We start from the raw sequence: 26,902 nt of genomic DNA on the forward strand, positions 1-26,902 counted from the left end.
TCCATGTTGAGACTGATGCTGAGGAGGAGCCCAATTGTCACGAGCAACACCCATCGAACACAGCCACCTACTTGGGGACAGATCAAGAAGCTGTTGCAGATGGCGGAAGAAAACCTGAGGAAAGCAGGACAACCAGTCACAATGAGTAATTTAATGGTAGCTATGATAGCGGGAATCACCATTGCCATGAGTATGGGCTGACACAGAACAATTATACTTATTGGGCATATTTATCAATCTTGGCTGGCAATAATGTCTGGATGTAATCACTATGACACAGTTACACATGCTTTCTAATCTCAGTATTCACCATCATGAATCAGCTCCTATAATTGAGGCATACCGCCCTCAAAAACCTATTTGTAAACAAAATTGAACCTGGCCAGAAAACATGAACATACTAGTTTGGCAAGACTGCATTGCAGAACAGGCAGAGGTGCTGAACAATTATTCCTATGGAATCATTATTGATTGGTCTCCTAAGGGAATGTTCAGCTTGAATTGCACCTCTCATTGTGTGTGCCACAGCCACACTGTGTTCAGCTGGTCTGAATAAAACGGTCAGATAGTAGAAATGATAAGAAGTATGGCAAGACTTCCTGTTATCTGGAAATATGGCGGTATAGTGGCACCTCAACCTCAAATGATATGGCCTGCTGTAGGAGCTAAACATAAGGATTTGTGGAAACTATTAATGGCTCTTAATAAGATCAAAATTTGGGAAAGAATAAAAAAAATCTAGAAGGACACTCTGCAAACTTGTCTTTGGATGTTGCAAAATTAAAAGAACAAATATTTAACGCATCCCAGGCACACCTGACCTTAATGCCAGAAACTGGAGTGCTTGAAGGAGCTGCAGACAGATTAGCAGCTAGTAACCCATTAAAATGGATAAAAACACTTGGAAGCTCTGTGATTTTAATGACGATTGTGTTATTAATCTGTGTTGTTTGTCTTTGTATAGTCTGCAGATGCAGATCCCGAGTCCCGCGAGAAGTAGCTCACCATGACAAAGCTGCCTTTGCTTTCACCGCTTTCCAAAACAAATAACGAGGACATGCTGGGGATAGGCCCCCAAATCTGACCGTAAACTGGCCACAAAACTGGCCATAAACAAAATCTCTGCAGCACTGTGACATGTTCGTGATGGCCATGATGTCCACGCTGAAGGTTGTGGGTTTACTGGAATGAGGGCAAGGAACACCTGGCCCACCCAGGGCAGAAAACCGCTAAAGGTGTTCTTAAACCACAAACAATAGCATGAGTGATCTGTGCCTTAAGGACATGCTCCTGCTACAGATAACTAGCCAGACCCATCCCTTTATTTCAGCCCATCCCTTTATTTCCAGTAAGGAATACTTTTAGTTAATCTAGAATCTATAGAAACAATGCTTATCACTGGCTTGCTGTCAATAAATATGTGGGTAAATCTCCATTTGTGGCTCTCAGCTCTGAAGACTGTGAGACCCCTGATTTCCCCCTCCACACTCTGTATTTCTGTGTGTGTGTCTTTAATTCCTCTAGTGCCACTGGGTTAGGGTCTCCATGACAATGTTTGTCTCAGCACTCCTGGAGACTTCTGGGAAACTCTGTAAGTTGATGTCTTGCTGAGAAATGAGGAACTGGGGAATTTATCCTTGAACTCCTGCTTGTTACTAATTGAGGGCTGCCCCTGGGATACCATCTCCCAGCCACTTCTAGCCAGCTCCTGACACCATCCAAGCACACACCTACAACAGATGAATTCTCAGGCAGAGACAAGGCACCTGTGGGTAAGAACCTATTAGAGACTGTGGTACTGCTGAGCATCTGAGTCACAACTCACTTGGTAAAGCTTAGCACTAATGATTATGAAACTTTAAAATTGCATTATTATAATTCACTGTGCAGCCAATAACCTCCATGTATTGATGAGTATGCTTTTTACCCATAACAAGTAGTTGAATATAAAAGAGCCTAACAATGACCCCACAGGCTGTATAAGAACCTCTGGGGCCCCTTTGCAAACAGAGCCTGCCCTAGAATGACACCAACACAAATTCTCAACAGCCAGGAATTGAGAGAGAGACGGAATTCTGATTACATCACTTGAACTCAATACAACAAAAACCAAAATCTTGATCTACCCTTGGGAGCTCCCGGTTACAGACAAAAATTCTCTGTTTTGGTTTCATTTACTCAACTCAAACTAGCTGAGCTGAGTAAATGAAAAATCATACTGACATCCTGTATTATGGCTTGGGGAAAGGAAAAGGCATCTTTGTCAAGGTCTCTCAGCTGGTCCAGAGATGAGACTCAGACAGGCCTGGGTAGAGAGGGACACGGCATGTTCCACAGTGAGCCTTGGCTGACAATGTCACCTAAACTGTTGGGAAATGCCTAGAGGACTTCAAACAAGGGTCCAGCCATACCATCTGTTTTGAATGTGCCCTGTGGAAAAGATTTTGAGCTTCCTTCAAAAATTAGAATTAAAATATAAAAAATCATGAATTTACAATAATACTGAAAAAAATCTCTTTGGTCCTCTTTTGAATTTGCTATGGCAGCAACTCATCCTACTAGACACTAGTAAATAACAAAAAAGAAATAACAAAGCATTTATCCTGTCTTCTCTGTTCAAATGGTGTATTTGTTGTTGTCGTTTATGAGACAGGGTCTCTCTGTCACCCTGGCTGGAGTGCAGTGGTGCAACCATAGTTCACAGCAGCCTCGACTTCCTGGGCTCAGGGAATCCTCCCACCTTAGCCTCTGGAGTAGCTGCTACTACAGGTGCATGCCACCACTCCCAGCTCTGCCCAAACTATATTTCATGGTAAATAAATAGGTGAAGAGGGATAGTTCTTTATACAAGAATTCCATTTCATAGATGCAGAAGATATATATATATAAAATCATTTTGCATCTCCTAATGGAATAACAGAACTAGGCAATAATCAGCAATGACTCATAAAAATAATTCAATGAACATTTGATTGTAAACTTCATGATAGATGAGTCAGACTTTTACCAACCAGATAGTAGGTATTTCTGATGTAATCAACCAGTAATATATCATACCACCTATGAATTACTCTTGCCAAAAAATAAATTAAACTTGGGCCTAGTCAAGTTTCACATTCAGACTTTGGATCCTGATAAATAGAGAGGACAAAGGAAACAAGAATGCAATCAACCTAGTCCAAAATGTGGAAAATTTAGAATAATTGACTTGGTTCCTTATAAGTGCATGACATTAAAGAGTGGAAGAGGAAGGAAAATTATTATTGATTAAAAGAGACTTAACTGACATATTAACTAAATACCACATGTGGTTATTTTGTAGATTCTGACTCAAATAAATAAACCATAGAAAGGCACTTTAGATTAAAAAACATATTTGAGTATTAAATGAGAGCAAAATAGAAGGCAATTAGAACTCTCATACATGGCTGGTAGAAGTGAGAAATGGTTGTGAAAGACAGTGTGGCGATTCCTCAAGGATCTAGAACTAGAAACACCATTTGACCCAGCAACGCTATTACTGAGTATATGCCCAAAGGATTATAAATCATTCTACTATAAAGACACATGCAAATGTATGTTTACTGCAGCACTATTTGCAATAGCAAAGACTTGGAACCAACCCAAATGCCCATCAGTGATAGACTGGATAAAGAAAATGTACACCATGGAATACTATGCAGCCACAAAAAAAGAATGAGCTCGTGTCCTTTGCAGGGACATGGATGAAGCTGGAAACCATCACTCTTAGCAAACTAACACAGGAACAGAAAACCAAACACTGTATGTTCTCACTCATAAGTAGGAGTTGACCAATGAGAACACATGGACACCGGGAAGGGAACATCACACACCTGGGCCTGTTGAGTGGTAGGAGGAAATGGTAGGGAGAGCATTAGGACAAATACCTAATTCATACAGGTCTTAAAACCTAGATGACGGGTTGATAGGTGCAGCAAACCACCATGGCACATGTATACCTATGTAACAAACCTGCACATTCCGCACATGTATCCCAGAACTTAAAGTAAAATTTAAAAAAACAGAAAATGCAAAATAGTTTAGCGACTTTGGCAAACAGTTTGGCAATTTCTTATAAAGCTAAACATATACCCACCATAAAAACTGGCAATCCCACTCCTGGGTGTTTGCCCAAAAGAAATGAAAATCAGTGTTTGCTCAAAAAATCCTCTGTGTGTATGTTTATACTGGCTTTATCTATAATTGCCTAAGTTGAAACGATTCAAGTGTCCCTCAACAGATAAATGGGTAAATGATCCATACTACAGCCATACAATAAAATGCTACCCAGCAATATAAAGTAACAAACTACCAATAGACTCAATAACATGGACCAATTGCAAAAGCAGTATTCTAAGTAAAGGAAGTCACATTCAAAAGCCTATACATGGGTCAGGTGCAGTGGTTCATGCCTGTAATCCTAGCACCTTGGGAGGCTGAGGCCGGTGGATCACTTGAGGCCAGGAGTTCAAGACCAGCCTAGCCAACATAGTGAAACCCTGTCTCTACTAAAAATACAAAAATTAGCCAGGTGTGGTGGTATGCACCTGTGGTCCCAGCTACTCAGGAGACTGAGGCACAAGAATCTCTTGAACCCGGGAGGCAGAGGCTGCAGTAAGCTGAGATCATACAACTGCACTCCAGCCTGGGTGACAGAGCAAGACTCCATCTCAAAAACAAAACATACAAACAAACAAAAGCCCTACATGCTTTAAAATCAGACACATAGAACAATGAACGGAAAAGAGAGACAAGAAATAAATCCAAGCATATACCATCAACTAATTTTCAACAAGGCCACCAAGAAGACACGAGAGTGGAAGAATAGTCTCTTCAATAAATAGTGTTGGAAAAACAATATCCACATGGAAAATAATAAAACTTGACCTTTATCTTACATCATAAACAAAAATCAACTAAAAATTCATTAGTGACCTAAACTTCAAAATCTGAAATTGTAGGCCAGGTGTGGTGGCTCATGCCTGTAATCCTAGCACTTTGGGAGACTGAGGTGGGTCGATGGTTTTAGCCCAAGATTTCAAGACCAGCCAGGGCAGAATGGTGGGACCCCCGTCCTACAAAAATACAAAAAATAGCCTAGTGGGAAGGCACATGTTTGTAGTTTCAGCTACTGGGGAAGCTGAGGTAGGAGGATTGCTTGAGCTCAGGTGGTCGAGGCAGCAGTGAGCACTCTAGCCTGGGCAACAGAGTGAGACTGTGTCTCAGAAAAAAAGAAAATCTGGCAGGGCACGGTGGCTCATGCCAGCACTTTTGGAGGCCGAGGCAGGTAGATCGCTTGCGGTCAGGAGTTCAAGACCAGCCTGGACAACATGGTGAAACCCTATCTCTGCTAAAAATACAAAAATTAGCCAGGCTTGATGGCACATGCCTGTAATTCCAGCTACTCAGCAGCCTGAGGCACAAAAATTAGCCAAGTGTGGCGGCACGCACCTGTGGTCCCAGCTACTCAGGAGGCTGAGACACAAGAATCCCTTGAACCCGAGAGGCAGAGGTTGCAGTGAGCTCAGATCACAACACTGCACTCCAGCCTGGGTGACAGAGTGAGGCTCCATAAAAAAAAAAAAAAAAAAAAAAAGAAGGAGAAATGATAAAACACACATGGCAAAATAATGATTATTACTGAAGCTAGGTGATTGTTACCTGGGGTTTGTGGTGCTATTCTTTCTACTTTTGTGGATGATTGAAAATAATCATAATGAAAGGTAAAAAGACATTGAAAAGTGTGGAGGACTCCGTAGTCACCACTTACCACCTATGTTGAACTTGGACACATATCTCAGCTTCGTTTTTCACCACTTAGATGTTAGCAATATTTTGACTTATGGGATTTTATGATGACTAACTGAATTAGTATAGGTGAAGTGTTTAGGTAATGAAGAAACTGTATACTCTCAATAAATAGAAGTTATGATTATTAGAAATTGGATTGGCTGGGTGTGGTGGCTCATGCCTGTAAGGCCAACACTTTGGAAAGCTGAGGCTGGTGTATCACATGGGGCCAGGAGTTCAAGACCAGCCTGGCCAACGTGGTAAAACCCTATCTCTACTAAAAATACAAAAATTAGTCAGGCATGGTAGTGGGTGCCTGGCTACCCAGGAGGCTGAGGGATGAGAATCGCTTGAACCCGGGAGCCAGAGCTTGCAGTGAGCCGAGATCACGCCACTGCACTCCAACCTGGATGACAGAGCGAGACTGTCTCAAAAAAAAAAAAAAAAAAAAGAAAGAAAGAAAGAAATTGGATTGAGGTATATACAGGCATGTCTGATAGACCTGGGGCAGGGGAGGCAGGCAAAAGAAATCAGATTTTCAAGGGAGCAAAAAAAGTTCCTATGCATGAGAGAGAAGACCAATATGTTTACCACAAGGCCTGCATTTTGGGAAGGCAGCAGTGGTTAGTCCTGAGTATGACATGCAATGGGTCTCGTATGTCCCCCAACCAGCCTCTCTTACCTCTAATCCCAGTGTGTCCTGAAGAGAGAGTAGTGTTAAAAGTAAAGGTAAATGTCACTAGCAGTCCATGTCACTCTGCTAGGTGGTAAATGTGAAATAATTAAATAGGCCAGACACAGTGGCTCACACCTGTAATCCCAACAGTTTGGGAGGCCAAGGTGGGAGAATCACTTGAGGTCAGGAGTTTGAGACCAGCCTGGGCAATATAGTGAAACCCTTTCCGTACAAAAAATTCAAAAATTAGCTGGACATGGTGGTGTAAACCTGTAGTCCCGGATACTTGGGAGACTGAGGTATGAGGATAGATTGAGCCCAGGAAGTTGAGACTAGCCTGGGCAACATGGCGAGAGCCTATCTCTATTTAAAAAAAAAAAAAATGTAAGAAAATGAAAAAAGAATTAAATCATCAGCATCAAGGGCTCTCTGCCATGAAATACCATCTAAAAGAAAAGAAAAGAAGGCATTTCCTTGTGTCTCTACTCACAGTAGGTGGAAAGTATAATAAATGAAGGAAACTGAATGCAAGTTAGCTTAGGCAAAAGTAGGAATAATGAACTCTGTTACTGGAAAGATCGATGCAGGAGGTGGTTGCAGACAGTGAATGCAAGTCAACTGATGGCATGAGGATCTCTCTCTCTCTCTCTCTCTCCCCCTCCCTCCCTCCCTCTTTCTCTCTCTCTCTTTTAGCTTTGCTCCTCCCTGGAGGCTGCTGGCTTATCCTCATCTTCTTCACATATGTGTCTTCCATGTGGTGGAGGAGGGGTAACTATGGGTGTAGAAAGCTCCAACTCAACATCCCCTCAACACGCAACCACAGTGTAAAAGGAAGTCTCCTACCTCTTGGTGTCTATATAAAATCTCAAGGAATAGTTCTGATTGGCTGTATTGGATCATGTGTTCACTCCCTGGGCCAATCACTATAGTAGGTAGATGGGTTACTATGCTGAGTAGGCCTGGGTTCTGGGAACTAATACCATGCCTGGTCACCAGTAGAAGCACAGGGAATTGGGGAGGACCACAGGGAAAGGTTATCAAACAGGTAAAAACAAGAGAGAAGTGAATGGTTGGATCAGGAGGCAGCAGATAGAATAGTTAACTCCATGGCCTAAGCTGCTCAAGGACATCAGATGGAATAGTTAACTCCATGGTCCAAGCTGCTCTAGAACATTATGTGTGCATTAGGGACACAGTTAAGTAGGCTGAGTGCAATAGCATGACATCAGGACAACCTTGAATGTTCACTCCAGCAGTGAGTATCAGCAGTGTGGTGGAGGAGTTCAGGGGACATTGAAGCACAGAGGACGTCTATGGATGGCAGTTCAGGGAAATGCTGAGAGCAGGATCTAGAACAGAAGGACTTCATAGCTGCATGTATCTATCTGATTATAGTCAGGAAGACCCTATATCCACATAGACTTGTGGAGTGTCTAGAAATAGACCTTGGTGAGTGTAGCAGGCACTATTGCTTCCTTCCATACTCCCAAACACTCACTTCTAGTTACCCAAGGCTGCTGATATGGTTTAGCTCTGTGTCCCCACCCAAATCTCATCTTAAATTGCAATCCCCACATTTTGAGGAAGGGGCCTGTAATCTCCATGTGTTGAGGGAGGGTGGTGATTGGATCATAGGGGTGGTTCCCCCATGCTATTCTTTTGATAGTGTGTGAGTTATCATGAGATCTGATGGTTGTATAAGTGTTTGGAAGTTCCTCCTTTGTTCTTCTCTCTCCTGCTGCCTCATGAAGAAGATGCTTGCTTCCCCTTTGCCTTCTACCATCATTGTAAGTTTCCTGAGGCCTCCCAAGCCACGTGGAACTGTGAGTCAGTTTAAGCCTCTTTCCTTTATAAATTACCCAGTCTCAAATAGTATCTTTATACCACTGTGAAAATGGACTAATATAGTAAATTGGCACTGTGGAGAGTAGGGTGCTGCTATAAAGATAACCTGAAAATGTGGAAGTGACTTTGGAACTGGGTAACAGGCAGAGGTTTAAACAGTTTGGAGGGCTCAGAAGAAGACAGGAAAATGTGAGAAAGTTTGGAACTTCCTAGACACTTGTTGAATGGTTTTGACCAACATGCTAATAGGGATGTGGACAATGAAGTCCAGGCTGAGGTGGTCTCAGATGGAGATGAGGAACTTGTTGGGAACTGGAGCAAAGGTCACTCTTGCTATTCTTTAGCAAAGAGATTGACAGCATTTTGCCCCTGTCCTAGAGATCTGTGTAACTTTTGAGACAGCCAAATGCCTAGGCAGATAAAAAGGGGTCCCCAGAGAATCTCCAACCCACCCATCTGCACAGAAGTATCTGATGTAAAGACTTGTAAAAGGAAATCTCAGGGAATTGGGGAGGACCACAGGGAAAGGTTATTAAACAGGTAAACACTTGTTTACATCAGATACTTTTGTGCAGATGAGGGAACCTGCCCAGGGCCTTGTCTGAGCATGCCCACCTACACACTGTGGGAAGCGGGAGAAGCCTGGCATCTTCAGTTCCTGTGTGGTGGCCTAGAATTCAATCTGAGAGGTGGGAGGCCTGTTAGCAGGACTCTGAGTTTTTTCCTTTCTGCCCAATAAAATCCTGCTCTACCCACCCTTCATTTAGTGTGTCTAAGTGCCTAAATTTTCCTGGTTGTGTGATAAGAACTCAGACTTTTTTTTTTTTTTTTAAGATGGAGTCTTGCTTTGTCTCCCAAGCTGGAGTGCAGTGGTGCAACATCAACTCACTGCAACCTCCACCTCCTCAGTTCAAGCAATTCTCCTGTCTCCACTTCCCTAGTAGCTTGAATTACAGACGCTCAGCTGAACTAAGGAGCAAAATTTTGCTACACTTTGAACTTGAAAGAGGTGATCTGAAGTTGGAACATAAGTTTAAAAGGGAAGCACAGCATAAAAGTTTGGAAAATTTGCAGCCTGACAATGTGATAGAAAAGAAAAACCCATTTTCTGGGCAGAAATTCAAGCCAGCTGTAGAAATTTGCATAAGTAATGAAGAGCCAAATGTTAATTGCCAAGACAATGGGGAATATGTCTCCAGGGCATGTCAGAGTTCTTGGCAGCAGCCCCTCCCATCACAGGCCTGGAGGCCTAAGAAGGAAGAATGGTTTTATGGGCCAAGTCCAGGGCCCCACAGCTGTGTGCAGCCTCAGGACTTGGTGCCCTGTGTCCCAGCCACTTCAGCTTCCAGCTGAAAGTGCAGGGGCCAAGGTGCAGCTCAGGCCATTGCTTCAGAGGGTGCAGGTCCCAAGCCTTGTCAGCTTCCAGGTGGTGTTGGGGCTGCAGGTGCACAAAAGTCAAAAGTTTAGGTTTGGAAACCTCAGCCTAGATTGCAGAGTGTGTATAGAAACCACTGAATGTCCAGGCAGAAGTGTGCTGCAAGGGTGGAGCCCTCATGGAGAACCTCTGCTGGGGCAGTGCAAAGGGGGAAGTGTGGGGCCAGAACCCCCACACAGAGTCCCCACTGGGGCACTGTCTAGTGGAGCTATTAGAAGAGGGCCAATGTCCTCCAGATCCCAGAATGGTAGATCCAGTGACAGCTTACACCATGCACCCAAAAAAGCCAGAGACACTCAATACCAGCCCCTGAAGGAGCTGTCCAAGGCTGTGGGAGCCCACACCTTGCATCAGTGTGCCCTAATTGTGAGATGTGGAGTCAAAGGAGATTATTTTGGAGCTTTAAGATTTAATGACTGCCCCACTGGATTTTGGACTTGCATGGGGCCTGTAGCCCCTTTGTTTTGGCTAATTTCTCCCATTTGGAACAGGAGCATTTATCCAATGCCTGTACCTCCACTGTATCTTGGAAGTAACTAACTTGCTTTTGATCTTACCGGCTTCTAGGCTGAAGGGACTGGTATTGTCTCAAATGAGACTTAAGACTTGAACTTTTGGGTTAATGCTGGAGTGAGTTAAGACTTTGGGGGACTGTTGGGAGGGCATGATTAATTTTGAAATGTGAAAAGACATGAGATTTGGGAGAGGCCAATGCAGAATGATACGAATCGGCTCTGTGTTCCTACCCAAATCTCATCTCCAATTGTAATCCCCATGTGTCAAGGGAGGTACCTGAAATCCCCATGTGTTGAAGGAGGGAGGTGATTGGATCATGGAGGCAGTTTCCCTGATGCTGTTTTTGTGATGGTGAGTGAGTACTCATGAGATTAGGTGGTTCTACACAAGTCTGGAAGTTCCTCCTTCAGTCTTCTCTCTCCTGCCACCTTGTGAAGAAGGTGTCTGCTTTCCCTTCACCTTTGGCATGATTGTACGTTTCCTGAGGCCTCCCCAGACATGTGGAACTGTGAGTCAATTAAACATCTTTCCTTTATAAATTACTCAGGCTCAGACAGTGTCTTTATAGCAGTGCAAAAATGGGACTAATACAGTTGCTTAGTGCAGCTTATGATGCCCTACTTGAGGGCTATTTTATTAGGAATGCTGAAGAACTCAGCCTGTGCAAAAACCAAGCCAGAATGTGTGGACAAGACAGGAAATCAAGTGCACTGATGCTTCTGGAAGCAGCCCTCAACCAATGATGGTAGAAAGTTAGTGGATAATGACCCTCCTTTCTCGCTCCCCACTTGGAATGACTCTGAGTCTCATGCTGACACTGCCTTCCAGCATCCCCCAGCAGGATGGAGCTGCAGCTGTTCACAGGGGTAATTGGTATGATTATACACCATTTATTGACCTTCTTCCTTGTCTCACTTTCCCACCTTCCTGCTGGTGTTTCCTAATATCCTCCTCCCAAATAAACTTGGTACATTTGAATCTTTGTCTTAGAATCTGATTTTCAGGGAATTCAGACTGTAAGAGTAACACACTGGTAGGGCAGGAGGGGTTGTGAACAACTGAGAGCATTTCTGAGGAAGTTTTCAAAAGTCAAGTAGGTGAAGTTAAGAAGATTAGGATAGAAAGCAAAGTAAAGAGGAAAGGAGGGAGAAAGAGAAGGAGTGATGGAGAGAGAAAAGGAAAAAGGGAAAAAGAAAGGAGGGAAGAAAGGAAGGAAGGAAGAGTGGGAAGGAAGGAAGGAGAAAAGGAAAGAGGGAAGGAAGGAAGGAAGGAAGGAAGGAAGGAAGGAAGGAAGGAAGGCAGGCAGGCAGGCAGGCATGGTGGCTCACACCTGTAATACCAGCATTTTGGGAGGCCAACCCGGGTGGATCACCTAAGGTCAGGAGCTTGAGACCAGCTTGGCCAACATGGTGAAATCCCGTCTTTATTAATAATTTAAAAAATAAGCTGGGCGTGATGGTGTATGCCTGTAATTCCAGCTACCCAGAAGGCTGAGGCAGGAGAATCACTTGAACCAGGAGATGGAAGTTGCAGTAAGCCCAGATCTCTCCACTGCACTCCAGCCTGGGCAACAGAGTGAGAATCCATCAAAAAAAAAAAAAAAAAAAAAAAGGAAAGAAATAAAAGCCTAGACAACTGAATAATGAGCCCGCTGTTTAGTGTATAAAAAGCGTATAAAAAGCACATTACAGATACATGTTGATAAGTGAATTAATTATCAGATAAATGAATAAGTTAAAGCCTCCTCCATTTTAGCTTTGTAAGTAACATAACCCTGTTCTTCTCAGAACATTTTTATACCATTTAATACCAACAATTCAGAAGAGGTGCTAAGTAAAGTGATACCAATTCCTTAACATAAAAGCACTTCTTGGAATTTCATTTTTATACCCTGTAATATAGGGTTAAGCATCAGTAACAGTGATAATACCACTACCTTTCTCAAGAGGACTTCAGAGGCTAAAATAAAACAATGCTTTGCATAAGAGAAAGAACTCTTCTACTAGGCATTTTTGGTTTTGGTGGTGGTTATTATAACAGAGCTATGTCACTATGATGGTATAAACAACATAATTGCCATTTTCCAGTTGTACTGTAATAATGAGACTGTGCCTGCCTGGTACCTACCATATAATAGAGGCTCAGTTAATGATGAATGAATAAATGGGTGAAATCTACAAGTGATTCTTACTTCATTCATGTATCATTAACTCCTTCTCAAGAAATCACCAAACAAGGCCAGGCATGGTGGCTTACATCTGTGATCCCAGCATTTTGGGAGGCCAAGATGGGAGGATTGCTTGAGGCCAAGTGTTTGAGAACAGCCTGGGTAACATAGTGAGACCCAGTCTCTACAAAATATATATATTTTTAAATTAGCTGGGTGTGGTGGTGCATACCTGTAGTCCCAGCTACTTGGGAGGCTGACGCATGAGGATTACCTGAGCCCAGGAGTTGAAGGCTGCAGTGAGCTATGGTTGTACCACTGCACTCCAGCGAAAAGAAAAGAAAAGAGAGGAAGAGGAAGAAGGAGAAGGAGACGAAGGGAAGAAGAAGAGGAAGAAGAGGAAGAAGAAGAAAAGAAGAAGAACAAGAAGAAGAAGAAGAAGAAGAAGAAGAAGAAGAAGAAGAAGAAGAAGAAGAAGAAGAAGAAGAAGAAGAAGAAGAAGAAGAAGAGGGAGGAAGAGAAGAGAAGAAGAGAAGAAATAAATCACCAAATAGATTGTCTAATTGCCTGTTTTATTAGAAATGTTGACACCCATCCACCTTTCTCTTAGATTTCTCCTTTCAAGTATGCAATGTGACTTGACTTCAGAATTCATGAGACTAAATCCCTGCTTTCACACAAATCTATTATTATGTACTCCACCTGCATGCCCTTTTCTCTCTCTTTCTTTCTTTCTTTGTTTTTCTTTCCTTCTTTCTTTCTTTTTGCTTTGATGGGTTCCTGGGAGATGGTGATTGTCAAATAGTGGTTACTGAGGGTCATGGAGAAAAATACAAGTCTGCAGGCTTTTGGCGGAAACTTCTGGGCATAGTAATAGGTGAGCCTCATTCCTGGGCAGTGAATGCAGGCAAGTGGATGGTGTAAATGTTTATTTTAAGGGGGCAGTCATTTATTTTTCAGGCAGAAAGTTTATACAGCTTGAGAGAGTTATTTGGAAGGAAATGAGAGTCATGGCCTATAGTACTTATGGGCCTGGTCCGCCTTCCTTCTCTCTGCCCAGCAATGAAAATGAGGTTTACCCCTTTCCTGCAGCCCCCACAGCCACCACACACCTCCAGGTCTCACCATGCAGACCTCTACACAAGGACAGTTGTTTTTGGAAAGAGTTCCACGTTGCAGCCTCAGATGGTCCCCACTGAAGGATAAACTTAAACAAGTTTTGTGGATGTAATGAAGCTGGCCCTTGAAGCCAGGGAATTTAGCAATGTGGCTGAGAATACAGGCCTTGGTTTCTAAGGCAGAAAACCAAGCCTGGACTTTGTCACTCATCCACGATGCGACCCTGGCCTCCCTTTCCCCACTTGTAAATAGATTGGTAGGCTAAATGCTCCCACAAGGTCCCTTCCAGCTCTAACGTGATATTTCAGGAAAGATCTGTGGCATATTTTAACTCATAGCTCTGCCAGCAGAAGTTCCTTGGTGCATCCTGTGCTCCTCCCTGGGCCATGTTGTCTCTAACTCCTTTTCTCAGCTCTTACTCCTTTATTGATTCATTCAAAATATTCATATTGTAACAGCTGAAACAAGAAAACAAAATAAACAAAATTTTCATTTTAGCTTAATTTAGCTGAAAAATTCACACATTACAGGAAAAGGGTATGTACAATTCTAAATCTCTGACTTGTAAATTTGAATTATATATTCTGCCTTTTCAGGAAAATATTGCCGTTGATCTAGTAATATTATATTTGAATAAAGGTTTTTGGTTTTGTTTTTTGTTTTTGTTGAGATAGTCTTGCTCTGTCGCCCAGGCTAGAGTACAATGATGTGATCGAGGCTCGCTGCAACCTCCGTCTCCCAGGTTCAAGCAATTCTTTTGCCCCAGCCTCCCAAGTAATTGGGACTACAGGTGCATGCTACCACACCCAGATAATTTTTGTATTTTTAGTAGAGACAGGGTGTGAGCCAGGCTGATCCTGAACTCCTGACCTCAAGCAATCCACCCACCTCGGCCTCTCAAAGTGCTAGGATTACAGGTGTGAGGCACTGTAATGCAATGGGCTCTTGGAATATAGCCCTCAAGAAGACAAAGAACTTTCTAGAGTGGAATTTCCATTCTAGTGGAGAAGGTAGACAATACTTAAGTAAGCAAGAAAATAATAAGTTAACTTTAGGTCATCGTTAATTTTTTTTTTTTTTTTTTTTTTGAGACAGAGTCTTGCTCTGTGGCCCAGGCTAGAGTGCAGTGGCATGATCTCGGTTCACTGCAACCTCTGTCTCCCGGATTTGAGCGATTCTCCTGCCCCAGCCTCCCGAGTAGCTGGGATTACAGGCGTGTGCCATTATGCCTGTATAATTTTTGTATTTTTAGTAAAGACGAGGTTTCACTATGTTGGCCATGTTGGTCTCGAACTCCTGACCTCATGTGATCCACGTGCCTTGGTCTCCCGAAGTGCTGGGATTACAGGTGTGAGCCACCATGCCTGGCCCATTGTTAATGTTAGTCCAAGAGGCAGTAGAGCATAGTCATGCTTGACTTTGAATGGTCACTGATGAGCTGTGTGGTCTTAGGAAAGTTACTTAACCTTTCTGTGCTTCAATTTCTTTATCTGTAAAATAGAGATAAGATTATCTGCTTCAGTGTTGTTGAGAGAATTAAGCGAGTTAACATGGAAAGCTCTTAATGCAGTGTCTATATAAGCTTTAGCTGCCATCTTTATCATCATCCTCACCGCCACCATCATTATCATCATTAATCTGCCACTATTTTCACCAATTCTTTAATTTATCTCTCTTTTTCCAGGCCTTTAGAGTCAGGTAGCCCCAGATTTGAATCCCATCCATCACCTACTAGGTGTGTGTATTAGTCTGTTCTCATGCTGCTAATAAAGACACACCTGAGACTAGGTAATTTATAAAGGAAAAAGTTTAATGGACTCACAGTTCCACATGGGTGTGGAGGCCTCACAATCATGGTGGAAGATGTAGGAAGAGCAAAAGGACGACTTACATGGCAGCAGGCAAAAAGAGAGTAAGAGACAAGCTGAAAGGGGAAACCCCTTATAAAATCTTCAGATCTCGTGAGACTTATTCACAACCACGAGAACAGTAAGGGGGAAACTGCCTACATGATTCAATTACCTCCCACCAGGTGCCTCTCACAACACCTGGGAATTGCAGGAACTACAATTCAAGGTGAGATTTGGGTGGGGACACAGTCAAACCATATCAGTGTGTGACTTTCAGTAAGTCACATCACCTCTCTGATCTTTAGTTTCCTTATATACAAAAAGGGGATGACAATAATAATGACAGTAATACTTCCTTCTTCTACAATAGGGTATTGTGAAGATTAAATCGTAACGTGGTTCTGGTGCCTAGTGGAGTCTCATAAATATTCATTTTCTTCTTCTTACTTCACATATTTCTGTTTGGGCTTTTTTTTTTTTTTTGACGGAATTTCGCTTCGCTGTCTCCCAGGCTGGAGTGCAGTGGCGCGATCCCGGCTAACTGCAACCTCCACCTCTCAGGCTCAAGCGATTCTCCTGCCTCAGCCTCCTGATTAGCTGGGATTACAGGCACACGCCACTACCGCCCCGGGCTAGTTTTTTTGTTGTTGTTGTTTTTGTTTTTGAGGTGGAGTCTCGCTCTGTCGCCCAGGCTGGAGTGCAGGGGCGCGATCTCGGCTCACTGCAAGCTCCGCCTCCCAGGTTCACGCCATTCTCCTGCCTCAGCCTCCCGAGTAGCTGGGACTACAGGCGCCCGCCATGGCACCCAACTAATTTTTTGTATATTTTAGTAGAGACGGAGTTTCACCGTGGTCTTGATCTCCTGACCTCGTGATCCACCCACCTCGGCCTCCCAAAGTGCTGGGATTACAGGCGTGGGCCACCGTGCCCGGCCTGCCTGGGGCTAGTTTTTTCTTTTGTATTTTTAGTAGAGATGGGGTTTCACCATGTTGGCCAGGCTAGTCTCAAACTCCTGACCTCAAATGATCCACCTGCCTTGGCTTCCCAAAGTGCAGAGATTACAGGCATGAGCCATCACGCCCCGCCACGTATTTCTATGTACAAAATTTCTTTCCATTTTGATGACTGTATTTTTTAAATTTCTGATGACTTTTTTTAAAAATAGAACTGGTTTCTATTTTACGTCATGAAAAACATTATCCTGAAATGGGGTTGGAGCTTTCCCAATTGCTGAAGGGGTCCGTAGCAGCCACTGCAAATGTCTTGGGTTTGATCAGCTCAGTACTTTCTAATGGTGTTTGTAAGCTTCTTCACCTGTTTGATACTTCTCTAGCCTTAAAAATCCTTCATTAAAATTGGTGAAAAGAAAATATGTTGCTTTTTCTGAATGCTTAATGTTAATAATATTTATGCACTAAAACCAAACATATTTAATAGCCACAAGATAGAAAAAAGAGATTGTTTTGAAATTTTCTGGTATAATATTGTGCCACTTCTTTTCTATCAACACTTTTGGTGAAAACAAGAGTTATAAAGTTTTTTTTTTTTTTTTTTTTTTTAAGAAGTATAAAATACAGGTGGGGTGGCTCATACCTATTGTCCCAGCTACTCAGGAGCCTGAGACAAGAGGATCGCTTGAGCCCAGGATTTTGAGGTTTCAATGAGCCACGATCGTGCCACTGCACTCCAGGCTGGGTGACAAAGTGAGACCATGTCTCGAATAAATAAATAAATATAAAAATAGGAAAGAGAAATGTTCTCATTACATAAAGAACATAGTACAAGCTAATCTTAGAATGATAGATTGTTATTAGTACGACAGATGGTTTAAATGGTCTGACTCCATTCGAGAAAAAAATGTTTGTTGTTGTTGTTGTTGAGACAGTGTCCCTATCTGTCACCCAGGCTGGAGTGCAGTGGTGTGATCTTGGCTCACTGCAACCTCCGCCTCCTGAGTTCAAGCAATTCTTCTGCTTCAGCCTCCCGAGTAGCTGGAATTACAGATGCCTGCCACCAGTCCTGGCTAATTTTTGTATTTTTGGTAGAGACAGCGTTTCGCCATGTTGGCCAGGCTGATCTCAAACTCCAGACCTTAAATGATCCTCACATCTCATCCTCCCAAAGTGCTGGTATTACAGGTGTGAGCAACCATGCCTGGCCAAACATGTATTCTTAACATGTTATTTTTCTGACAACCTCTATCTCTGCCTGCTTCTCCCAGATCTGATTTTTTTTAAAAATTACAACCTTTTTGGCCTTGTTCGCACAAAATCTAAAACATGCCCCTCATTGACCCATTGCTTAATTTCCCCTCACCTGATTTTTTTAAATTGTCGTAAGACACATATAATATAAAATTTACAATCTCAACCATTTTTAGGTGTACATAAGTTTAGTAGCATTAAATACATTCGCACTGCTGTGTCAACACCATCACCGTCCATCCTCAGAACTTGTTGCATCTTACAAAACTCAAACTTTGCACCCATGAAATGATAACCTTTCATTCACTCTCCAACCCATCTCCTGGCAACCAGCATTCTACTTTCTATCTCTATGAGTTTGACGACTGTAGGTACCACCTATAAGTGGAATCACACAATATTTGTCTCTTTATGTCTGGCTTATTTCACTCAGCGTAATATCCTCAAGGTTCATCCCTGTGGTAGCACCTGTCAGAATTTCCGTGTTTTCTAAGGCCAAATACTGTTCCATTACATGGATACATTGCATTTTGATTATCCACTCGTCTGTTAATGGACACTTGGCTTGCTTGCACTCGTTGACTACTGTGATACGTGCTGCTATAAACATGGGTGTGCAAATATCTCTTCAAGTCCCTGCTTTCAGTTTTTTGGGGTAGACACCCAGCAGTGGAATTGCTGGATCATATGGTCAGTCTATGTGATGGTTAATATCGAGTGTCAACTTCTCTGGATTGAAGGATGCAAAGTGTTGATCCTGGGTGTGTCTGTGAGGGTGTTGCCAAAGGAGATTAACATTTGAGTCAGTGGACTGGGAGAGGCAGACCCACCCTTAACCCAGATGGGCACCATCTAATCAGCTGCCAGTGAGACCTGAATAAAAACAGGCAGAAGAACATGGAGAGATTACACTAGCTCAACCTCCAAGCCTACATCTTTCTCTTATGCTGGATGCTTCCTGCCCTTGAACATCAGACTCCAAGTTCTTCAGCTTTGGGACTCGGGCTGGCTTCCTTGTTCCTCAGCTTGCAGAAGGCCTATTGTGACCTTGTGATCTTGTCCTTAATAAACTTCCCTTTATATATACATCTATCCTATTAGTTCTGTCCCTCTATAGACATAGCAGTCTATGTCTAGCTTTTTGAGGAACCACCCTACTGTTTTAGCAGTTGCACCATTTCACATTCTCACTAGTAGTGCACAAGGGTTCCAATCTCTCCACATTTTTGCCAACATTTGTATTTTCTTTTGAGAAGGGATCTCACTTTGTCACCCAGGCTGGAGTGAAGTCGTGTAATCACAGCTCATGCAGCAGCCTCAACCACTCGGGCTCAGGCAATCCTCCCGCCTCAGCCTCCTGAGTGGCTGGGACCACAGGCACCTGCTACCATACCAAACTAATTTTTTTTGTTATTTGTAGAGATGGGATCTCCCTGGGTTGCCCAGACTGGTCTTGAATGCCTGGCCTCAAGCAATCCTCCAGACTTGGCCTCCCAAAGTGCTGGGATCACAGACATAGGCCACGGCACCCAGGCAACATTTGTGTTTTCTGTTTTGTTTTATTTTTAATAGTAGCCATCCTAATTGATGTAAAGTGGTACACCTTTGTGGTTTTGATTTACATTTGCCAGATGATTATTGATGTTGAGCAGGTGTTCATGTGCCATGACTTTCTTTTTTTCCAGTGGATAGCAGCTGCCTTTATTGGGTTCAGTTTGGGAACAAGGAGACCTGGGTTCAACTCTATTACTTACCAGGTAGCACATCAATGGGCAGATAACTGCCCCTTCTTTAATCCTGACACCGTTTTTTGTTTGTTTGTCTGTTTGCTTGAGATGGAGACTCACTCTGTTGCCCCAAGCTGGGGTACAGTTGCGTGATCTCAATTCACTGCAACCTTCCTCACCTACGGGATTCAAGCGATTCTCCTGCTTCAGCCTCCTGAGTAGCTGAGATTACAGCTGAGATTACAGGCACCTGCCACCACCACCGACTAATTTTTTGTATTTTTAGTAGAGACAGGGTTTCACCATGCTGGCCAGGCTAGTCTCGAACTCCTGACCTCCAGAGATCCGCCCACCTTGGCCTCCCAAAGTGCTGGGATTACAGGCGTGAGCCACCATGCCCTGCCTTATCCTGACATATTTTTAAGGGGACAAATCTAGTTTTACTTTTCTGTCTATTTCATATTTGCTTTTATTATTTCAATTACACAGGAAATTCAACTTTGTTGCAGAAGAAATAGAAAATACACATATGCAGTTAGGAAAAAAAGGACTCTTTTAAGCCCACACCCAGAGATAAAACATTGTTAACATTTGCAAGAATATTAAATATGCTATCTTCTAACCAATCTTTTTACTGAAAATATTACAGCTGTCTTCCTAGGTCAATCATACAGGTAAACAGATTGTTTTTACTGTCAGTATAATATTCTTTACAAACATGCTATAAGGCTTCAACTCAGCTCAGATAGATAGATAGATAGATAGATAGATAGATAGATAGATAGATAGTTTCAACTCATCCCCATCTCCTGGGCATTTCTTTTTGTTTTGTTTTGTTTTGTTTTGTTTTGTTTTGAGACAGAGTCTAGCTCTGTTGCCCAGGCTGGAGTGAAGTGGCATGATCTTGGCTCACTGCAACCTTTGCCTCCTGGGTTCAAGTAATTCTCCTGCTTCAGCCTCCCAAGTAGCTGGGACTACAGGTGCCTGCCACCACGCCCAGCTAATTTTTGTATTTTTAGTAGAGACGTGGTTTCACCATGTTGGCCAGGCTGGTCTCAAACCTCTGACCTCAAGTGATCTGCTTGCCTTGGCCTCCCAAAGTGCTGGGATTAAGGGCGTGAGCCACTGTGCCCAGCCTACTTAGGTTATTTCCATTCTGCACATTTTAAGTCACTTATGAATGGGGTGACTGCTTTACTCAGTGGTTTCTTTATGCTGTGCCCGAGTGATTCCTGAAGCTTGAACAGAGTGGCAGGGACGCTGCATAGATATTTATGTTGAGTGAATGAAGATTTGGGCTCTGACGCTGCACAGAGGTCCTCACTGTCAGCCTGGAAGTTTTTTGTTTTTGTTTTTTCCCACACTCTGAGCTCATTCCCATTGCAAAAATGGGAAGTCATCAAGAGGTCACAAGATGACACGAGATGATAATACCTGTAGGGGAATGTTGACTTCTAAAGAAAAGAGAAGGGATCATTATTTACCGACAACCTACCATTTCATGGCATTTCCCAGCACAGTGTAGGACAACTCCAGTTCAATGCCCCCTTATATTGAATATAATAAAGAGTCTCGTGGCCCCCTGAGGTTACATCACACAGGAAGAAGACAAACACGAGCATAAACAGGAAGATTTTATGTTTCTCACTGAATCTGTCTCCCAGTGTCCCTCTTCTCTGCCAGGTACCAGGTGCCAGAAAATCTCCCACCTCCCTTGTCCCGGTAAAGGAGAAAGCATTCGGTGGCCCCGGTAGCTCTTTTTTGGGCTCTCAGAGATCTCAAACGCCCTATACCTTCCCTTCCACCGGAGCACTGGACGCCCCACCCAGAGCACCCTCCGACCCACTTCCCACACGGCGGCCAGAATGGGAAATCAGCCTCAACCCACTTCGGAACCATGATGAGTGCGGCTGACACTCACCACGTGCTTCATGTACATCAGCCACTGGATGTGCACGTACACAGGCCCTGCACATAACATCCTGTTTGTCGTGCACAAAAATCCCAAGAGGATGGTATTTCTACTCCCACTTTACAAAAAGAAAAAGGAACAGAGGCTCAGAGTCCCAACACCCCATTGCTTGTCAGCAGGGAGAGAGTTTTTAACCCCAAGTCTGTGAGATCCTGGTGCTTCCAACTAGTATATTTTAGTGACTCTTTGAACCATGACATTGGCCATGAAGAAGATGGTAGCATCTCTAGATGCTAGACAGGCTACTGGAACATCTTCTAGACTTTCTAAAGAGAGAGTTAACCTCTTCTTCTAATCAACACATAAGAACCATGTGTCACATTAAAAAAGTTAATCATGTAATTGCAGATATATGTATACATGCATACACATACATACATATGTATATGCATTTATATATATACCTATGCACATTAGATGCATACATATATGTATACATTCATAGATATATGAATTTACATGCACAATTGCATATAGACAAACACTATATACATGCATATATATAAAGTATAAGATAAGAAACTACATACAGTATACAGGTGTGTGTATATATGTAAATGTTATTTTATATATGAAGTCATGTATATACATTCACATATATATGTACATATAAGTCAGGTCATAAATTAAACACATTTATTTTTCTTGTTTATGTGTTTCTTCCTCAGTGATACATCCCCACCATTCTGTGAGAATGGTTGGAAATTCTGATCACTTCACACCCTAAATTCTCTGGTTTGTTACAATTTTTTTTCTCAAAATAATACTACTCACATTTTAAAATATATTTATTGTTAAAAGAATTGGGCATATCTGCTATAACTTAGGCTAAGCTAAGTGTTCATGGTTTCTATCCAGTCAAATATGAGTGAACAAGAGTTTGGGGAGATTTAAGGATGAATTCATACGCAGCCATTAGAATATTCCAGAATACCTACCTACTAGAAGCGGAACTTATAATATATTACAATCATGCTTGTGGAAATTTACGCTGGCTAGCATTTGGGGGACATCACCTGGATCAAGGCCAAGGTCACACTTGTCTCTAGCACACATGCAGATATGCTTCGCATCACAGTCAATACCTGAATTCAGAATGATCCTACAGAAGTAGACATCCCTGCCAGATTGCTATTGCTGTGAATGCAACTCGGGAGGGGACTGGACCACAGGCAGCTGGACTTTATACAGGTTACAACAGGAATTTCTGTCCAGCGGAGAAGCTTGGCCTTTATGACATACACATCAGAGGAAAGAGTTAGCCAACAGGTAGGAGCTACTGGGAGGCTGATTTCAAATATGGTGCCTTTTTCGTATCTTCAGCCTTTAAGATAAGGCAAATCTTTCTATTTTCTCCTTACTTCCAGCTTTAAGTCCCTTCCAGTGATTGACAAAATCTGAAGCCCAAAAGTGAGTATAGGAAGAAAGCTTGACCCAAAAGTGTCCTTGGATGTTGTGAATACAATGCGTTCATAATTTTTCTTTGCCACACTGTATCACACGCTAGTTCTAGCTTTTATGTCTCATGATCCTCCACCAGAATGTATAAAATTTAAAAAATACTGTCAGTACTAACAACTGGTAAGGCTGTAGAGCAATAGGACACAATGCTTTGGGGAATGTGAATAGGTAATATCACTTTGGAAAACTGCTTGGCAGTATCTAATAACACTGAACACATGTATGTTCCCATGATCCAGAAATTTCACTCTTAAATGCATACTCCCCTCAGAATGAGTGCCTAGGTACACTAAAAGACATGCATAAGAATATTTTAAGCAGATTTATTTGCTATAACTCGAAGCTGGGAAACAAAACAACAAATTTCCATTGAGAACAGAATGGATATACGCGGTATGGTCATGAAATGGAACATTATACAGTCATGAAAAAGAAAAAACTAAAGCCACATGCGATAAGATAGATTAATTCACAGATATGACTGAAAGAAACCAGATGTAAAAGAGAACATAGTGTGTGGTCCTATTTGCATGAAGTTCAAAAATAGGCAAAATAATCTATGGCAGTAGAAGTCAAAATAGAAGTCAGAATTCTTTCCCTTTGTAGGTAGATAATTTACTGGCAGGGTGGGGCGTGATGGCTCACACCTGTAATCCCAACACTTTAGGAAACTGAGGTGGGAGGATTTTTTGAGCCCAGGAATTCCAGACCAGCCCTGGCAATATAGCAAGACCCCATCTCTATAATTTTTTTAAAAAAAATTAGTGGGGCATAATGGTGCATGCCTGTCATCCCAGTTACTTGGGAAGCTGAGGCGGGAGGATTGCTTTAGTCCAAGAGGTCGAGGCTGCAATGAGCTATGATCACACCACTGCACTCTAGCTTGGGTGACAGAGCGCAAGACCCTGTCTCAAAAAATAAAAATAAAGAAATATGTATGTGTTTACTATGTGACAGGAACTGTTTGTAAATAAAGGACTTTCTAAGAGACAATTAGAAAGGGCACACTTTCCAGCCTGGCTCAGCATCTCCAAAGTGCAGATGAAGATATTATTCTCCCTCGTGAAGTTCAGAGATACCCTCCCTGCTCTCATTCTGGGGAGACCAGTGGGAAAAATGGACCCTTCCTTGGCCCCAGTGTCCTCTGCCTACCGCCTCCTCCCCGAGAGCAGACATCCCAGGCACTTCCGCTGGAACCCGACAAGCTGTCTCCCTCTGCCACAGGCCACTCAGCCAGAGAGTCACTGGTCACTCTGCGGAAGGTTAATTGCTGGTCCCACGACAATAATTACACCCACGGCTAGAACATGGAGCAAAGCAACAAATTTCAACATCACAGGGTGGAGAGGGCAGGGAGAATCACAAAGCTGCTGAAACTGAGATTCTCAATGCTTGCGATTTATGGCTGAGCAGCTATCTCAGTCTGTAGCACCAAAGCCTTAGGTGAGAGGGGAGGTGACGGGAACACCCAGTGCCTCGGTGGCCAGTTCTTGTTCAACTTGAGGTCACAGGTCACATGAGATCTATCTGTTGACTTGGAAACTCTTCAAGTCTTGGCACGACTCCCTGTGCCCACAGATAACTCCATTCTTCTCACACGCTTTTGGGTATCTCGAGTGGTGATAGAGAATGCCTCCTGCTCCTCTCCTTCTCTGCCAGCTGCTAGGGGAAATGTCTCCACTGTGAATAGTAGGAATTGTGTTTAATATTTGCGAGATTTCCTTCAAAATGATCTGGATAGGCTGGGTGCGGTGGCTCAGGCCTATAATCCCAGCACTTTGGGAGGCCGAGGCGGGCGGATCAGGAGGTCAGGAGATTGAGACCATCCTGGCTAACATGGTGAAACCCTGTCTCCATTAAATATTTAAAAGAAAAAAAAAATTAGGCATGGTGGCAGGCGCCTGTAGTCCCAGCTACTTGGGAGGCTGAGGCAGGAGAATGGTGTGAACCCGGGAGGCTGAGCTTGCAGTGAGCCGAGATCACGCCACTGCACTCCAGCCTGGGCGACAGAGCTAGACTCCGTCTCAATAAAAAAAAAAAAAAAAAGCTCTGGATAGCGGTTACTCTTGGTAAAAAAAAAAAAAGGTCTGGATAGCGGTTACTCTTGGTAGAGTTATGGATAACCCCGAGATTAGCCATTAGTTATAGGTCACTTCAAAATCAGTAATTAATTTATCAGTAGTGAGTACCTGGGGGTCCATAAAGCCATTCACTCTAGTTTTGTATTTGTTTGAATTTTTTCATATTAATATCTTCTTATTACATTTTCATATTAATGCAAAAACAAAACATGTTTTTTGAAGGAGCATGGTGGCTCACATCTGTAATCTCAGCACTTTGGGAGGCAAAGGTGGGAGAACCACTTGAGCCCAGGAGTTCAAGACTAGCCTAGGCAACATAGTGAGTCCCCATCCCTACACACACACAGACACACACACACACAGACACACACGCACAAAATTAGCCACGCAGGCATGGCATGGTGGTGTGCATCTGTGGTCTCAGAGACCCCATGGGCTGATGTGGGAGGATTACTTGAGCCCAGGACATCGAGGCTGCAATGAGTCGTGATCGTGCCACCACTGACCTCCAGTCTGGTGACAGTGAGAGCCAATCTAAAAAAAAAAGGAGGCCAAAAAAAGACAATTGACTAAGGTGAATGAAATAAAATCCAAAGTAAGAATTCAGTAAAGGCCTTCAAAAAAGACATTCCAGGCTGAGTGCAGTGGCTCACACCTGTAATCCCTGAACTTTGGGAAGCTGAGGGTGAGTGGATCACCAGAGGTCAGGAGTTTGAGACCAGCCTGACCAACATGATGAAACCCCATCTCTACTAAAAATACAGAAATCAGCCAGGCATGGTGATGGGTGACTGTAATCCTAGCTACTTGCGAGGCTGAGGCTGGAGAATCACTTGAACCCAGAAGGCGGAAGTTGTAAAAAGCCAAGATCACTGCAAAAAGTTACCTTGGCTAACTTTTTAAATTTCTTTATTTGTAGAGACAAGGTCTTACTATGTTGCCCCAGCTAGTCTTGAACTCCTGGGCTCAAATGATCCTCCACCCTTGGCCTCCCAAAGTGCTGGGATTACAGATGTGCGTCACCACACCCAGCCCATATGTTTAATTTTAAACAAAAGTGCAGCTTTAGGTGATCTCATCTTAACCACCAATAAGACCAGGCATTATGTAAGGGGGAGAACTGAGGCTCAGAAGAAATGAGTGGCATGCCCGAGATCCACCAGCTCACGATAAAAGAGCAAGAGCGGGAATCTAGGCCTGCCAATATAGTCTTATATTCTCCCTCTGTGACTACATCCTGGAGGCCTCAATGCCCATCCTTGCTGCTTGATAGGTCACTTCCAGCACTGACACTGGAGAGAAACCAAGAAGCAGCACAGGGGTTGGGATTAGGAGGTGCATCCATGTCATCTGTGTGTTCGTGGGAAAAAACTGTCCAGGAAGAGTGTTCCCTTGGGCTGGGTTTTCCCAGAAGCAGACCCTGGGACAAGGACATGAGGGCAAGTGGTTTATTTGGGAGGTGACCCCAGGTAGCACTGGTAGGGGAGTAGGGAAGGGAAAGACCCTAAATTGGGTGTGTTAAGGAGAAGGTGGTTTTTGTTGATTTTTAGTTTTTTGCTGTTCTTGGTTTTTTATTTCTTTTTTTTTTTTTGACAGGGTCTCACTGTCACCCAGGCTGGAGTGCAGTGGCACAATCACAGCTCACTGCAGCCTTGACCTCCCAAGCTCAAGCAATCTTTCCACCTCAGCCTCCCAAATTGCTGAGATTACAGGTGTGAGCTACTATGCCTGGCCTATGTCTTCTATTTCTTTTTTCTCTTTTTTCTTTTCTTTTCTTTTCTTTTTTTTTTTTTTTGAGACAGAGTCTCGCTCTGTCACCCAGGCTGGAGTGCAGTGGTGCGATTTTGGCTCACTGCAAGCTCCACCTCCCGGGTTCACACCATTTTCCTGCCTCGGCCTCCCAAGTAACTGGGACGACAGGCAGCCACCACCACACCCGGCTAATTTTTTTTTATATTTTTAGTGGAGACAGGGTTTCACCATGTTAGCCAGGATGGTCTCGATCTCCTGACCTTGTGATCTGCCTGCCTTGGCCTCT

At 43.2% G+C, this 26,902-nt stretch overlaps 1 long non-coding RNA gene across 1 annotated transcript in view; it reads left to right on the forward strand.

The window, feature by feature from the left end:
- Nucleotides 1–1,482: 1,482 nt before the first annotated feature.
- LOC108581244 overlaps nucleotides 1,483–26,902 on the forward strand; it is a 32,158-nt gene continuing 6,738 nt past the window's right edge. The window contains exon 1 of the long non-coding RNA XR_001893175.3: nucleotides 1,483–1,772. This is a non-coding gene — a long non-coding RNA (uncharacterized LOC108581244). The remainder of the gene's footprint in view (nucleotides 1,773–26,902) is intronic.

The sequence above is a fragment of the Papio anubis genome, chromosome 9, assembly GCF_008728515.1.
Source record: "Papio anubis isolate 15944 chromosome 9, Panubis1.0, whole genome shotgun sequence".
Classification (NCBI taxonomy): Eukaryota; Metazoa; Chordata; class Mammalia; order Primates; family Cercopithecidae; genus Papio; species Papio anubis.